This window comes from Mustela nigripes, chromosome 3 (genome assembly GCF_022355385.1).
Source record: "Mustela nigripes isolate SB6536 chromosome 3, MUSNIG.SB6536, whole genome shotgun sequence".
Taxonomy (NCBI): Eukaryota; Metazoa; Chordata; class Mammalia; order Carnivora; family Mustelidae; genus Mustela; species Mustela nigripes.
This window is the reverse complement of record NC_081559.1, coordinates 101,631,427-101,648,451: the sequence shown is the minus strand read 5'-3', so window position 1 is coordinate 101,648,451 and position 17,025 is coordinate 101,631,427.

Genomic DNA, 17,025 nt, shown 5'->3' with positions numbered 1-17,025 from the left:
CCTTGTGTCAGGCTCACAGACTGGGTATGGAGGCTGCTTGAGAGTCTCTCTCTGCCCCTCTCTCTCTTACAAAAAACCAAACCAAACCAAACCAAACCAAAAAACCCCAAGTCACACAAAACACCCAGAGCCATACCTAAATGACTTGTTTATACTTTTATGCTTGTGGTCCACTATGGCTCTCTGCCTTTTTTTTTTTTTTTTTTTGGTGCTCTTTGTGTATATTCTCTACCTATTATCCTTTTATACTGAGTCTGGATCATTTTTATTTTTAAAAGAATCCTGCTTAACACATTTTCTTGTTGAAGCAGATCTTGAAGATGTGATGGCCATGCCTTCAATATGGCCCACTGATGTGAGTTGTTACAGAGGATTCTCCTATACTTTCTTCTTATACTTATAGATAACTTGCATGCATATACTCTTGTGGTTTCAAAATTGAAAAACAAAACTCAGAAGTAATAATATTGAACATTTGGTGTCTACCCAGAGGGAGTACAGATCTAAGTTCTTGTTCTCAAAGGTTAGGATTGTTTTGATAATACAAGATATTTACACATGATCTTTGAAGAGCGTAGTTTGAGGCAGATATATTCAGAGGGTGTGGTAACAATGGCAATGCTGGGCCCAAGCATGTGCTAAGCACGTTATGTAAATCATTTGAAATGTGTCATTGATGAAAGAAGGATTCCAAGAATGGATAGTTTGGTGAGGGAGAGAGAAGTCAGAACAGTGTTCTGGAAGAGGAAGGACTTGGGTTGGGCTTAGGTTTCTTTGCTCCTTTTCAATACACAATGCTTGGAAGGTTTGTGAAGGCTAACATTTTTAGAGACAAGAAAATTTAATAGACATTCTTAGGTTGAGGAGTCTCATTCATACATTTTTAAAAAAGATTTTATTTATTTATTTGACAGAGAGAGATCACAATAGGCAGAGAGGCAGGCAGAGAGAGAGGAAGGGAAGCAGGCCCCCTGTCCCAGGACCCTGAGATCATGACCTGAGCCAAAGGCAGTGGCTTAACCCACTGAGCCACCCAGGCCCCCAGGAGTCTCATTCATATTCTAATGATATGTTATCTTGCAGATGACCCTGTCTTTAGGAGGGGCCCTTAGCCCAGGTAAATTTAGGGCCAGGGGTGGTTTAGCAAGGACCTGGACCAGATTTTGCAAAATGATTTGTAACAAGAAAGTTGACAGGCAAGTGGTCATAGATAAAAGTCCATTCTCTGAAGATGCCACGTACCTGGGTCCATAGCCATCCATGCGTGTACTCTCAGCGGAGTTAATAGTGAGGATGTCTGTATTTTTATTGCAAATGAGAAAGCGATACTTGAAGGAATCAGATGACAGTTCTCTACATTCAGCCTCTGGCTCTGAGAGCAGAACTGGAGGAAAAACCCTCCAACTAACTCAGTGGGAAAATGAGGACCTGCGTTGAGCTGGCACTGTTTCCCTATTTCCTCCCCTTCTAAAAAGGAGATGTTCACACACATTTCCTCCAGCAAGTCAGACATGCTCTGCCAGTGTGATGGCTCCCAGGCAGTGACTGCCTTCTGGAACATCATCTATTCAAGTCACATTTCTGTGCAAGGCACAGGAAGTAAGGTAGGCATGGGGGGAAGACCCTGAAAGATGAAGGGGTCTGGGCCATTGGAAGACTTGGGTGTGGAAATCACTAACCAGATGTGCTGGGGAGATGTGTTAAAATCAGGGTCCTCCCTTTAATATTGTTCTCTCCACCTTATCATTCCAGCACAAGGCAACTTTTCTGTCCCCTGAATAACTCTTGAGCAACACGCTGACCCCTACCTGGCATTATTATAGTTATATGCACATATGTAGTACATGTCTGATGCTGCCTGACTGATCACAGAGTCCTAGAGGGCAGGTCTGGCTCCCTGGCCATCTTAGCATTTCCCACAGTGCCTTGCACCACAGGCACACCATATTTGTCGACAGATGAGAGAATGAATGAATGGTCTTAGTGGGACAAGGGCTGTAGATGTCAGAGAAAGGGAAAGCTTAATTAATTTAAGTTTATTTATCTAACTGGCATTTATCTAACTGAGCACCTACTGAGCACCTACTGTATGCTAGGCAGTCTTCCAAGGGCTGGGGATATAGCCATGAACAAGATGGATAAAAACTTTATCCTCAGGGTGTTTCCATTCACATCTGGAACATCGCATCCCACTTGAAGATATGAGCAGTTTTCACAGTAGGGATGGCTGTGACCTTGGCCTTGGAATATGGAAGTAGTTTTGGTGGGTAGGAAAGAGTAGGGAGGTCATTACAGAAGCATGGTGTTAGCTAAAACCTAAAGTAAACTAAGTACCTTTCCATCACAGGTAAGTGATGTAGGTTCTGTTTATTCCTCTTGAGTACACCTTACTATTAGAAGACATTTGTGGGGTCTGTTGCACTGATTCCAAACTGAGAGAGAGGCAAAAAAGGAAGATAACAATGTATTTGGCTGGCCTTCATTTAATTTACTGTGCACAGTGAAGCTACAAGTTGGTTGCTGTCTCTGTTTTGTGAAGGATACTGTTCCCCAAGGAAGATGTATGATTCGACTCGCTCAAGGTCACACAGGAGGGTTTTAAACCCAGTCTATCTGACTCCCAAACCCACCCTAACAATGCAGGTCTTCTCTGGTGGATCTCTTTGCTCCCGTTGTCTACACAGGTCCTCCCAACATCTCAGTTCCGGCCACGCCGTGCTGAAAGCACCGTGACTCTGCTTGGGGCTCATGCCTTTTCCAGAATGTCAGCTTTTGGCAATGAGGCCCATGAGAACACTTCCAGGATGGGGGTGGGAAGGGGAGGGAAGTCCCACACCTGATAATGACTGCAGGGGGAATTAAGTGGGAGAGACAGGAAATAAGACACCAGACCCACAGCAAAGTCAAAGGGCAGTGGAAAGAGTTCTGTCCAAGTCCCTTAGAATGTTTAGAAGAAATCACAGGCATTCCCATGGATTTCCTAATGGCCAAACCTCATGAGATGCTTCTTGTTTTCCTCCAACCTGTGATTTGCTCTGATTTCCTAGAAGCCTTGACCTGCTCCATCTCTTCAATTTCATTATGCTTGAGACTGGCTGAAAACTTGGACACTGCCATAACAAACCCTCTGGGTTTTTAGCCTTCCTGGAAATAAGCATTCAGCCTCTTTTTAAAAGAGGCTGAATTTAATCATTGTGAGTGGATCACTAGCTGTCCTCCAGTTGCACTGTATTTCCTATCTCCCCCATTATAGCTACATAAAGCCACATGACTGGTCCTCCCCAGTGGAATGGGAGAAGGAATGCTATGGCCATTTCCGTTGGAGCCATCAAAACTCTCATGCCCTTTTCCTGTTCCTACGGGCAAGAATGGCGAGGACAAGGGCAGCCTTGGAAACCACTTTGTGGAGCTTCTGTCTGCCTGGGTCCCCAAATGACGGTGCACAGGAGAGCTGTCCATCAATATGGAACTTGGCCCTGGATGGTTACCGTATACTTGGGTTGTGTTTGAGCCACTCCATGTCTTGGGTGTGTTGGTGACAGCTGTTCAGCCTACCCCAACTATATCCATTTCCTGGGGATGCCATAACAAACGACCCCGAACTGGGTGGATTAGAACAACAGAAATTCGTTCTCTCACAGTTCTGAGGCTAGAAGTCTGGAATCAAGGCTCTTTTCAAGGACTCTGAGGGAGAATCTGTTCCATGACCTTCTTCTGGCTTCTGGTGATGGCAGGCAATCGTCACCATTCCTTGCTAGGAGATGGAGCATTCCAGAATCTGTTTCCATCTTCATGTGGTCTTCTCCCTGCAGCTCTGTATCTTCACATGACCATCTTCTCTCTGTGTCTCCCTCCTCTTTTATATTGCCATCAGTCATATTGGGTCATATTGGTCCTACTCTAGTATGACCTCATCTTAATTGAACTAATTGCATCTATAACCATCTATTTCCAGTCAAGTTACATTCTGAGGCATTAAGCATTAGGACTTCAACATATCTTTTTTTTTTTGCATGGGGGGAGATAAAATTCAACCCATAACATCAATTAATACAAGCAACAAAACAAGGCAGAGAAACCCCAAAGTCATAGTGTAAGTACAGTGGATTCTTACAGCAACTCACCTTTGACACTAGAATCTGACTCCTCATGATGTGGACTTTCAGTTCCTCCCCTCTCATTCTTTCCTGGAAAAAAGGCCCATCCAGCTTTATTCTCCTGGATCCTGGGTTCAGGCAGTTGAGCCTAAATCCATAGATAGGTTTAAATGGCCTCTTTGGTATACACATCGTGGGTCTCAATGAACGGGAACATTGATTCATGTCCTGCTGACCTTACAGGGCTTCCAATAAGGACCAAATCAATATGTAATAATAACAACTGAGGTGCATAACATGCTTTAGAGTTTAGTGTGATCCCATCATTTTGGTAAGCCTTTTCATTTTTTTGCTAGTTGGCCCTCAGGTGCACAAAATTGGGTTGAGCGGTTCACGGCAAGCCATAGCAAACATAATTTTTCCTCTCATTTTATTATTTATTTCATTTCTTTAATGGTTAGTTCTCATTTTCTGTCACCTCTCAGTGGCCGCAGGGACTTCTGCTACTAGAGCACATTCTTTTCTTAGAATGGGACCCAACCACTTTCTATCCCCAGTGGGATTCCCACAGTTTCTGAGATGGAAGCTGGGGTGAGCAGGCCCTCCTCTCTTCTGGGTGGGGTCCAGGGAGGGAGGTGGTAGCTCAGACCAGCTCAGGATGGAGTCCAACACAATAGAAGCTGGTGTATACTAGTTTATTATTTTAGTCCTTCCTCCATTCCTCAGCTCCGAACAAATAAGGAAAGTAAAGAGAAGGAAAAACAGGGGTGGGACTAGAAGACAAAATGAGGGGTAAGATTGGTATACAGAAACCCCACCATAAATCCTGTGGTGTTTTACAGATCTTTTTGAGCTTCCAGGTAGCCAAAGCAAATAGTAAGCAAGGCAAATGATTGATTATGAAAATCAGCAGGTTCTTCCTTAAGACAAGCCTAGCTTTCCTGCTAAGGAGACCTGAACCTTTTATCTCCTGAGATCCCCAGTGAAATTCATACACTAGACATAGCAAGGATTGTATAGCATGACTATTAAAATAAGCAAATTACATTTTTACTTATGTCCTTTTACTTCATTATTTGACAGGGTGTCTATGATGCTCATTATCATGTGTCATTAGGAATTTGCAAATTAAAACAACAATGAGTTTCCACTATGTACCCATTAGAATGGCCAAAATCCAAAATACTGACCACACTAAATGCTGGAGAGGATGTGGAAGAATAGGAACTCTTATTTGTTGCTGGTGGAAATATAATATGGTAAAGGTACTTTGGAAGACAGTCTGACAGTTTTTTTTTCTTTTTTTACAAGATCAAACATCGTTTTTTGTATCATCTAGCTGTTGTGTTCTTTGGTGTTTACCCAAATGAGTTAAAAACTTACATCCATAGAAAAACCTGCACACAAATGTTTATAGTGGCTTCATTCATCATTGCCAAACCTTGGAAGCACCCAAGATCTCTTTTAATGTCTAAAGAGATAAACAGACTCTAGTACATCCAGACAATGGAATATTATTCAACAATAAAAAGAAACGAGCTTTCAAGCCACAAAGGACATGAAGGAAACGTCAATGAATATTGCTAAGTGAAGGAAGCCAATCTGAAAAAGCATATCCTATGTGCTTCTAACTATATGACATTCTGGAAAAGGTGAAACTATGGAGGTGGTACAAAGATCAGTGGTTGTCGCGGTTGGGTGGCATGGAGGTGGGAGAGGAGGGGAAGGATGACAATATAGAGAACAGGGGATTTTTAGGACAGTGGAGTTATTTCTCTGTATCGTGCTATCATGGTGAATACCTGTCATTATACATTTGTCAAAACCCATAGAATGTGCAACACAAAAAGTGAATCCTAATGTAAACTATAATTTAGTTAATAATGATGTTTCCCTATTGGCTCATCAATTGTGACACAGATTCCACTCGAATCTGAGATGTTAAAAAAATAGAGGATATTGGGGTTTGTGTAGGTGTGTATGGGTACTCATATTTTCACTCAATTTTTTCCGTGTAAATCTTAAAACAACTCAATAAGAGGACCATTACTTTTAAAAAAGAAAAAAGTTGCACCTCTAAGTGCTTCTGGAATTGCCAGCCACTGGGGAATGGACTCAGCACCCTACAGGCAGTGCCAAAGTCTTCCCTTTCTTGCACCCCTCCCATAGAGCCTGCTTCCAGAAAAGGCTTCTAGAAAAGCCTTCCTGACCTACCTCCAGCAAGGAAGCCAGATTCCCTGAGGAGACCAAGCCTGAGGTTGGGCAGCCTAGCACAGAAGAAGAGGGGTCCTTTTACCCCCCTTCTCACCACCTCTGGTGGGTTTATTCTCAGGTAGGTCCCTTTAACTGCTTCTCATCTGGGCATAGTCATTGTCAAGTCCATATCTTACCAAAAATATGTTGAAAAAGCATTGCTTTATTTACTTTATTGATTTTTTTAAAAGATTTTATTTATTTATTTCAGACACAGAAAGAGAGAGAGCACGATCTGGGAGGGGGAGGGGCAGAGAAAGAAGCAAGTCTCCCTGCTAGGCAATGAGCCCCATGCTGGGCTCCATCCCATAGCCCTGGGATCATGACCCCAGCCGAAGCCAGACGCCCAACCGACTGAGCCACGAGGCTACCCAAGGCACAGCTTTTAGACAAAGTATTCAAGGCAAACCTCTTCTTGTGTTATCTTGGTGCCTACAATGACTTCTACGTATGTCAATGAACTGAGGTTCAGGGGCTGAGTCCCACAGCACTAGATGGCAGAGGGAGGACCAAGCGCTAAGGCCGAGCCCTCATCATCACATCCATCTGCTCTGTGGGATGGAGAGATCCCGCCCCGCGCACTCTCTCCCTGCGTGCATGTCCAGCCCTCTGGCCCTGGAAGCTCAACCTTGTATTCCACTCCACCTGCCCCTCGCCCCGCCCCTGGCTGGTGTCTGCGCTTTGGACTACCCCACCCTGTCTCACAAAGTCACGTGTTTGGGAGGTAAGCGTTCCAATTTCCAGCGCCACAGAAAAATGAGAAACAAAAAAATTAGTCTTGGATTAAAAAAAAAAAGATCCAAAGTCTTGTCTCTGAAAGTGTACACACAATAGCAGATGTTGTTTAACAGGCTTGTAGGACATTCCCAAAAAGTTATAAACATATCTTTCAGTGGTTACTTAAGATAAACAGATACAAGTCACATATTTTTTGGTACAAGAGACAGCTTGCTGTTTGGAAGCCAAATAAAGATTCCTGAGTGTGAGATGCACCTGAAAAAGATTAGGAGATCGTATCAAGGACATTAAACTGGGGCCAAATCTAATATGCTTTTCGTGGAGTCTTGTGTCTGAAAAAAAAAAAGAAAAAAAAAGGGTTTCATCTCCATCTCCATGCAGAAAACTTAGGGCTGATCGGGGCTTAGGGGACCTTTCTCCGCACCTCTACTGTGTTTCCTTTCTCTGGCGCCAGGCCCCAGCCACCCGGACAGACCTTCCACCTGATAGCATCCCTCACCAAGTGGTTCCTGGGTGCTGAGCCCTGACCGGGTGCCAGGTACAGACTTGACATGGACAGTACAGTCCGACCAGGGAAGCCGATGTATAAATAGATACTTTAATCAAATGCCATCTCTTGTGGGAGCATCCTGTGATGCTTAATCACCTGGGCTCTGGGAGCCAGAATCCCTGGGTTCAAATCCTGGCTCTGACAGTTCCTTGCCCTATATCCTGGGCCAAGTCAATTTATCTCTCTGGCTTCAGTTTTATCATCTATGCAATGCAAGTAATAATAGTATCTGCCTATATAATGTATTGCTTTTTTTTTTTTTTTTTAAGATTTTGTTTATTTATTTGCGGGAGAGAGAGCAGTGGTGGGGCAAAGGGCAGAGGGAGAGGGAGAGGCAGACTCCATGCTTAGCAGAGAGTCCAATGCCGGGCTCCATCCCAGGACTCCAGCATCTTGAGCTGAACTAAAGGTAGAAGGATAACTGACTGAGCCACTCAGGTGTCCTGATGTTTTGACTTCTGGTTAAAAATTGCCCAAAACTGGGGTGCCTGGGTGGCTCAGTGGGTTAAAGCCTCTGCCTTCAGCTCAGGTCATGATCTCAAGGTCCTGGGATCAAGGCCCACATTGGGCTCTCTGCTCAGCAGGGAGCCTGCTTCCTCCTTTCTCCCTCTCTGCCTACCTCTCTGCCTACTTGTGATTTCTGTCTGTCAAATAAATAAATAAAATCTTTTAAAAAAATTACCCAAACCTTCATGGCTTAAAAGTCTTTTTGAATGTCAGTTTCTGTGGGTCAGGAGTAGAACACTGGGTGTTATACTCAACTAATGAAATATCCAGGGCGCCTGTGTGGCTCAGTGGGTTAAGCCTCTGCCTTTGGCTCAGGTCATGGTCTCAGGGTCCTGGGATCAAGCCCCGCATCGGGCTCTCTGCTCAGCAGGGAGCCTCTTTCCCCCTCTCTCTCTGCCTTCCTTTCTGCTTACTTGTGATCTCTTTGTCAAATAAAAAAGAAAACAAACAAAAAAAACCCCTACTGAATCATTAATTGAATGTTGGCTAATTGAATTTAAATTAAAAAAAAAAAAAGGCGGCGGCAGGGGGTTGTTGGGCGGTGGGATACCAGCATTGCTAATGGGTGCCTGGGACTCTGAGTCTCTCACAAGAACATAATCAAGGTGTGGACTGGACTGTGGTCTTCTCGGGGCTCCACTGGATAGTCTGATTCCAAATTCACTCACACTCAAGAGGCTGCTGGTGGCCTCAGGTTCTCACTGGCTGCTGGATGGAGACATAGGCTCTTGCCATAAGGATTTATGGGGCTGCTCATGACCCACAGCCTACTCCTCCCAGAGTGAGGCCAAAGAGAGGGAGGGAGAGAGAGAGAGTGGGAGAAAATATTTTTGTAACCTAGTTTCTGATGTGACATTCCATCCCTTTTGCCATATAAATATTTTTAAAGATTTTATTTACTTATTTGAAAGATAGAGAGAGCATGATCAGGGAGCAGGGAGAGGGGGAAGCAGACTCCCTGAAGAGCAGGGAGCCAAATGTGGGGCTCAATCCCCGGATCCCAGGATCATGACCTGAGGTGAAGGCAGTTACTTAACAGACTGAGCCACCCAGGCGCCTCCCTTTTGCTATATTTTGTTTATTAGAAGCCAGTAACAGGAGCAGCTGCCACTGAAGTGAAGAGGTTTGCACAGAACTATGAACAGAGGCCACTGGGGCCATCCTCCAGGCCATCGTAAGGTATCACGCTATCTCCAAGGATTGTAAGGATCTGATGAGTTTATCTGTGCAAAATGCTTAGCCCAGACCTGAGTTCTCCTCTCTCCCATTTTAAGATTTAATTGCTCAGATGGTTAGAACTCTCATCTCAAGACACGCAGGCACGTGTGCACACACCAACATTTCTTATCTTCCCTTCCTCTTTTGTCTTGTTTCCCCATCTGTGTCCCTACCGGAGTCGCTAAGCCTCATGGCGGTGTGGGCAGTATGGGCGGCACTCATCACGTGGAGGGCAGTTGTGACTTCACTCCCGGGACCCTGAGCCCTTCACTCTGACCTCTTCAGAGAGTGACCGCTGGCTGACTCTGTCATGTCAGGGGAAAAGCTGAGCAGCCTGGGGGAGGCATCAGGGGTGGGCTTAGAGGTGAGTCTCTGATCTGCCATTGAGCCTAGCTTTGACTGGCAATTCCTCAACGTGGCCATGGTCTTCTAACTCTAAAGTGATACTTGTTCACCTTGGAGATCTTGTGAAAATAAAAATTGGATTTAGCAGTGTGGGTGGGGTCTGAGATTATGCCTTTCTAACAAGTTCCCAGGCAGTGCCAAAGTGGCTGGTCTGTGGGTCCCACCTGACTAGCAGCAAGGAACCAGGCAATAGCAGCTCCTCTGTGCAGAGATCCAAAAAAGCCAGGGTTTCCTTTTGTGCAGATTCTAGTTGAACAGTAAAACCACAAGCAAGTAGGGAAAAAAAAAAAGATGCAGAACCAAGTGTAATTAGGGGTGTGGGAAGACAAGGAACACCCTTTGGATGATGTGTAATTAACATGAGCCTGTGGGGTAGGTCCATTCTAGAAGGATGGAGAGTGAGGACTTGAGGTTGGCTGGAAAGAGAAACTGACCCCCAGTCTCACATCTCTGGATTTCATTCTGAGGTCAAGGGTTGCCAAATGCAAATGCTTAGAAGTGTCCTTGTGAGATAGTGAGGAGTGGTGGGGACTGGGGTCAATGGCGAGAGTGTGTCTATTCAAGGGGGCAGTTCCTACTCAGCTCAGCTGATTGCAGTGAGATGGTAGTTGGACCTTCTGATGTTTCAAACAAAGTCACATATTTGGAATTTTATGTAAAATCTTCCAATTTTTAGAAGTTGTGAGGCCAAATGAAATCTGTTTGCAATCCTAGCTAACTTGAGAGCCTATGATTCATGAGCTCAGATGGAGGCAAAAGGCACCCAGTGAAGTTTTGGGTCAGGAAGCTGCTTCTTAGGAGAAACTAGCACCTGGATAAAGTCCACAGCAGCTGAGAACCTTGGTCAGGACAGAGTGTGCTACCTAGTTACCTGGGATCTTGAAGTCCCCCTAAGCAGTCATACTTCCAGGCAAGAGGGCTCTCCAGGACAGAGGGAAGGCATTCCCTGGGAGTGGTGATGATCACCTGCTCGAAAGAGGAGAAATAAATCTGCCTCCACCCCTTCCATCGCTGCCCAAGGCTGGCCACTTCTGGCACAGTTAGAGGGCGTCATGCTATGTGATGCAGAGTTGAGTCAGCAGCTGTTTGTTCCCACGTGAAACCTGTCATTTCTTCGCTTGGTGGTCACTGGCAAGTCAGCTGACCTCTCCTGCCTCAGTTTCCCTAATTTATAATAATCTTGCCTCTCTCACAGAGTAGTTGAGAACCAAATGAGATACTATAGGGAAACACCATAGTGTCTTGCACAGACTAAGTGATCAATTGATAATGATGGTAACGATGATGGCGATGACAGTTTGGGGTCAGTGAAATACATTATCTTTGGAAGGGTTATTAGGGATCATTCAACTGCACCACTTTATAGGGGGAAACTGAGACTCAGAGCCAGTGGGAGATTTGGTGAAGGCCCCACGGTAAGGTGGAGTCAGGGAGATCCACCCCTTCCCATCCTTGTCCTACGTGTTTCTCTCTAGCAATGAACATGGGGCCTGGCACCTGGTGTGTGTGTGGAATGAATGAATGAATGAATGAATGAACCAACAGGCATGGAAGAATGAGCCATTCCTCTCATTTTCTCTCTGTGCTTGTAACGTTTCATTCTTGATTCACTTGCAGGTACATGGAGAAGGGAGAAGTGATTTACGTAGGACTCACGGATCTGGGGATGGAGAAACGGTGAAGAATTCCCCTTGTGTTGGAGCTGGTTGTTGCTGCCTCTCCAGCCAGCCAGCCTCTTTCCCTCCCTCCCTCCCTCTCATTCTTCCTTCCATCATCCCTCCTGCTTCCTGCCTGTCAGTCTGCCAATTATTCTTTCATTCAGTCCCTTTGTACTGAGCATCTGTTATATGCCAGTGTCTTCAGGCACTTGGGGATGCAATATTGAGCAACGCTCAAAGAAGTTAGAGTCTAGAAGGAAAACTCCACATAATCAAATGATCTCACAAGTGGGGCCATGTTTTCAAGGGCAACATAGAAGCTGCTGTAGGGTTATGGGTGTGTGTGTGTGTGTGTGTATCGGTGAGGGTCCAGGTAGGATCTGGTCATGAGCTGTGAAGAAGGGCCTTCCTGAGGACCTGGCATTAGAGCTGGGAGCCGGCCGACGGGCTAGCAGGAACTCACGGGGTGAAGACGGGGTTGGGGACACATGCCTTAAGAAGAGGGAACAGACCCTGAGCAAATGGAGGAAAGCTAGTACAAGGGAGACCCAGAGAGGGTGGCTCAGATGAGGCCAGGGATCTGTCATGTCATGCCTGGAACGCTCCTGTGGGTTTTTGACCTTGATCCTTAATGCCATAGGAAGACACTGCAGGTTTTAAGCAGATCCACATTGTAAGGAGACTGTTCTAGTTGTCCTTTAAAGAAGGGCCCTCCACGAAGCCAGGCAGGGGTTCGAGGTGTCAGAGGTGCGGAGGCTGAGAGGCATGTATCAAGAGAAATTTAGGAGGTAAAGCTGTCAGGATATAGGCAGTTGTTAAGTGGTTGTAAATACTTACAGAATTTCCTTCACGGAGAAATCCCCAGGCTCAAGGAGGCAGCTGCTCAGCTCCCACCAAACTGGGCACATCAGATCCTAAGCACGGTCCCCAGGAAGCTGTGCAAAAGAGCATTTGCACAAAGTCTATGTGCAAACACCGAATTTGCACGAACACTGCATCATTGAGCATTTATTGAGTACCTACTGTGGACCAGCACTGGGCTAGGCACATAGGCGCCCTGCTTGCCAGGGACAGGGGTGGGGAACCAGTTCTAAAGCTGCTTCCTCCTGCACCAGTAGCTGGATGCTGTCACAACTCCAAATATCTGGGGGCAAACAGAGCCGACTGTATGCTTCCCAATGTTGCCAGAGACACCGAGGTTGCTGTTTCCATAAAGATATTTGAGTTTCCTGTGGCTAAAGAGGGTTTCTTTGCTCTTCAGAAGTTTCTTTGGTAATGGGGCCCATCAGCAGCAATGTACAATAAAACTGGGCTTTCATCCAAATGACATGGAACGTCTCTAACGCAAGTGGTGAGAAATTCTGATATTTTCAAATAGAGAAAGTGTTACTTGGAAGTATCAGGAAATCATGTCACGTGCAGTCAGAACTTTCCAGGTTTTAGCCAGATGGCAGGGTCTAGAGGCCTCTGAGTTAGCCCTGTCCACACAGCTATCCCGGAAATCTGGAAAGATGGCTTCTTTTTAAGGCAGCCAACAGAGGTTGCTGAAATGATAAAAAATATATATTTTTCCTTTGCTTAGGTTTTGGCTTTCATTAGCTACATGAAGGTTCTGTCCTCCCAGAATCCAGCTCTCTGGAACTGGAAGAAGGTGTTAGTCCCCTCACTAACACCTTCTTCCAGTTCTGGGCCAAACCCTGCCCTGACGGTCCCGCCCTGTGCTGCAGGCTTACCCACTGGTCGAACAGAAGGCTCTGATGAAGGAAAAAAAGACAATCTTTCCAACTGTCTCAGGTGCTGGAGCCCGTGTGTTCTTTTCTAACAAAGGCCGGCAGATAAGAGGTAAAGCTGCCAGTGATTTGCTGGTCTGACTTCACCTATTTGAAAAATGCCCTTCGTGCTTCAGATGACACTCTCGATTTCCTCTCTACAGATCCCAGAAACGTCACAAAGCTGCAGATGTTATTGCCCAAGATAACTGGGAAGTGGTGTATTTGTGATGGCACAAATAGGGAAAGAAAATGAATTGTTTGCAAAAAAAAAAAAAAAATGTGGGCAGGAAGACATTTAGGTACAGATTTATAAGTTCCTATAAATGCTGCTTCTAGAATATTCATCTCAATCCAGAGCTATTTCTTTTTCTGCAAAGTAATTCTTAATAAAGTTTCCATCACCTTCGGTTAACATTTCCATTCAAGTATTTCTTTCATATCTTACAGGAGAGGATGTTTCTTTCTCTGCTGCTGGTGTCTTGGTCCCCTGTTGGAGGGGTGAAATTTACTACTTATTCCTTTTGTGTGAAGGGAAAATAAAAAAAGGATTCTCTGTCTTCCGGTTTGTTTTCTCGAGCTTGTAATTTTCAAATATCTGCTCTCAGGACCCCTTCTGTATTGACTCCCGCAGCCCAGAAGTCAAGCAAGGGGGACTCTGTCACCTGACACATCTGCCCCCTGCTGAGACATCAGGCAGGGATAGCTGGGTAAAAAAATTTCAGGCTCAAATGTAGTTGTGTGATTTCCTATGATAAATAGCTTGGATGAACACTAATCAAAATTACTTTCCGGTTCTACCTTATTCAGCAAGACGAATGCATGACATGACCCCAGAGGATGGCATTTGTTAACCTGCAGATGTCTTTGCTCACTTCTGTCTGCCCAGGCTGGCAGCTCCCCTCCTCTCTGTGCATACAGGGTGGAGCATGCACCCCTCTGTCCTGGGAACCTCGTCCTCTCATGTGCTCGCCAGAGTCTGTATCCCTGGGCACCAACCACGATACCCACTCAGGGAAGCAGCTCTGGATGTCTCATGTGCTGGAAATGGACACTGCGGACAGCAAAAGGGATCCGGTGATTGGAAGACAGAGACACTGACGGTGTGCATTACTGCTCTCCTCTCCAGGACACACCTTTTCCAGCAGGCTGGTGGACATGGGTAATGGAATGGGTGGGAAGAAATGAGAGGTTGTTGTTCTTATTTTCCAAGTGGCTATTTGGATCACAAAAGGTGATCTCAAGTAACTAATAGCTCGCAAAACCAATATGTATGTGGATTGAAGGATTTTTTGAGGAAGAGTCCCCAGTAGGACAACCAAATCAGTTAAGATGATGTCACTGAGGTTTTAAGACTCAGCGAATGATGTCAGGGAAAAGCAAAGGGTAATTTCAGCTTGGTGAAATGGTGACCGTGTGAATAGAGATTTACAAACGTGGACCACCACAGGCTGCCTTCGGTATTTGCTGCCTTCGAATTTTGCAGTTTTGGGGAAGGACCCATTAAAACCGCCCAAAGACTAAGTTTATGAATGTCAAGTGGATGGGACCGAGTTTCCTAGGCGGGAGCCTTGCGTGGTCCTTGTGCAGGGACCCCATCCTAGAGGGGCATGTTGACCTGGTGTGAGAGCGATGCCATTTCCCTCCTAGGTCTTAACCTTTCCTAGTGAGATGGACAACCAGGAAAGTAGGAAATCAAAACAAGCTATGTTTAGCCGAATTTTACATACTGTAATCTCTTTACCATGGTCCAGCAAGGCAGGAATGCTCAGGCCAATCAGTTCTGGTACAAATCCATTCCAGAGGGGAATGATTTACAACTTAGCACCATTCCCTACTCTTCTCCGAGAGTGAAGCTAAATGACTCAAGAATAACAGGACTCTGCACCAGAACTAGTGAGAATGGTTTTCTAAAGGGTGGTCTTGGGAGTAGGTTTCACCTGCAGAAATGCAGGCATGGGTACCTCTCTGAAGTCTTGGCCAGCCAGGGTCAAGGCTTATTCCTATTTTAAGAGGTCAGTGGTGTGATGAGCTATGGGGTCTGAGGGAGAAATGGCCTGGCCCAGGGGGGTTTCTGTTGCCTTCTTACCAAGGAATCTTGAGTTGATTCAGGCCAGGGTTACACAGCTTGTTCCCCCCTCCTCCTACTGTCAAGCCTGGTCACTGGTGACCGGCCCCACGGAGAGACGGAGAGGTCCTTCTGCCTCCAGCGTGATGTCAAAAGTTCCATCCCAGTGGTGTTAGAAGGCAAAGGTTGGAGAAAGAAACAAGGGCAAATGTTTGAAACTCCATTGGTTATAATAACCTCGATGTAAACACGAACCCCTTGAAACGCGACTGAGGGGGTCCGAACACCCATCTGACAGGGTTTATAAATAGACAAGTGAGATGTTGAAATTATTCTAAGACAGATGCCTTTTTAAACTGTATTCGGAGCACCTTTCAGGGCTCCTCGTGGCACAGTTCCTCGAGCAGGAGGTATTTCATCTTCGGAACATCTGGAACTGTCAAGGAGGTAGCCCCGCTGACCGGCAGACGCAGGCCTTTCCACATAAAAGTGCGCCAACAAATCACGCCCACGACTGCAGAGTGGTCCCAGCGCTCCCCAGCAGCGACGCGGAGAGAGCAGGGCTTGGGGTGGGGCTCCGGGGGTTGGGGAGAGGTGGAGGAGCGGGGCTCACGGGAGACCCCAGCCCCCTCCACTCGCACTGCTTAAATTAACTCTTAAGAAAACAACTCTCCGGGGCGCCTGGGTGGCTCAGTGGTTAAAGCCTCTGCCTACGGCTCAGGTCATGATCCCAGGGTCCTGGGGTCGAGCCTCATATCGGGCTGTCTGCTCAGCAGGGAGCCTGCTTCCTCCTCTCTCTCTGCCTGCCTCTCTGCCTACTTGTGATCTGTCTGTCAAATAAATAAAAATCTTTAAAAAAAAAAAAAAACTCTCCTACAATTCTTTTTTTTTTTTTTTTTAAGATTTGCTTATTTGCAAAAGAGAGAGTGCACAAGAGGTGGGGGAGATGGGTGAGAAGGAGAGAGAGAATCTCTCCCCACTGAACGTGGAGGCCGATGCAGGGTTCGACTTCAGGACCCTGAGATCATGACCCAAGCCGAAACCAAGAGTCTGATGCTTAACAGATTGGACACCGGGATGCCCCCTTTCTCTGCAAGACTTTATCAAGTTGCTAACCAACTGCAAGCCAGTTTGCTTCCTTGGCTTGTAGGAAGTGATTGACAAGAAAGTCTTTTTTTCCCCCCCTTTTGGGATAACATTTTCTCTATCCCATAAATCCATAGACTTTACAGAGTGGGGCAGATTGTGCTGTTACCCAGAGAATCCCCATGCTTAACTTGCTTTGGGGTTTTCCACTGGCCTTGGTGCATGGGCTGACGGGGGTTGGGGGCAAGGGTCCTGGCCCCTTGCCCATGAAGGGGGCCAGTGTGGCCCCAACTGCCTTCTCAAGGCAGGCAAAGCCATGTGGCAAAGTTAGACCCTGCCGGATGCTAAGCCCTTGGCCCCAGAAGGGCCTTGTTCCATTAAACCCCCAGACAAAACTGATGCTACTTTATCTTTTGGGGGTGAAGGCTCAAATGTGCCTTTAAAATTTGTGGCTCAATGCATCATTTGAAAATATTTTTCTTTTCTTTTTTCTTTCTTTCTTTCTGTTTCTTTTTTTCTTTTTCTTTTCTTTTCTTTCTTTCTTTTTTCTTTTCTTTCTTTCTTTCTCTCTTTTTTTTTTTGGTGGCTGCTTGCCAAGGTGCTACAGAAGAAATAAAAGCAGGAGAACCCCACAAAGGACTGAGCTGGAACTTTATGCTACTTTTCTAAAAATTAT